Genomic DNA, 529 nt, shown 5'->3' with positions numbered 1-529 from the left:
GGGCAAAGTATTTTTACAAGCAAAACGAGAAATAGCAATTGACTGTTTTATAAAAATAATTAGAATAATAAAGATAATGATTGGGGAAAACAGAAAAGATATGGAATGTTGAAGTGGGGAGATTAATGTCTCTGTACTGACTGACGTGCATGGCATTCCCTTTTGAAGAAACAATGTAATACATTGTAAAGTTATATGTAATCCAATGTAATATGAAGAAGATATGATGATAAAAAATAAAAAAAATAAAATAATAATAATAATAAAAAAGCATAACTTCCCAAGGTTTCTAACAGGCAAAAAGGAAAAAGTTTAATAAGAACAAGATCTTCCCATTTCTAGATCCTGGACTTGGAAATAACAGCAGCCTAATGTGTCTTTTTTTTTTAAGTTCCTTTTTGGTTGTTTGTTTTGGTTTTGGTTTGTTGCTTGTTTGCCATAGGGTATGTGTGCTCACCACAGAGAGAGAGAGAGAGAAAGAGATAGGGAGGGAAAGTGAGAAATCACCTCCCTATGGGGGCTGGTCACA

This window comes from Tupaia chinensis, unplaced genomic scaffold (genome assembly GCF_000334495.1).
Source record: "Tupaia chinensis unplaced genomic scaffold, TupChi_1.0 Scaffold144687_1, whole genome shotgun sequence".
NCBI classification, from domain to species: Eukaryota; Metazoa; Chordata; class Mammalia; order Scandentia; family Tupaiidae; genus Tupaia; species Tupaia belangeri.
Note: the sequence above shows the minus strand (reverse complement) of the source record.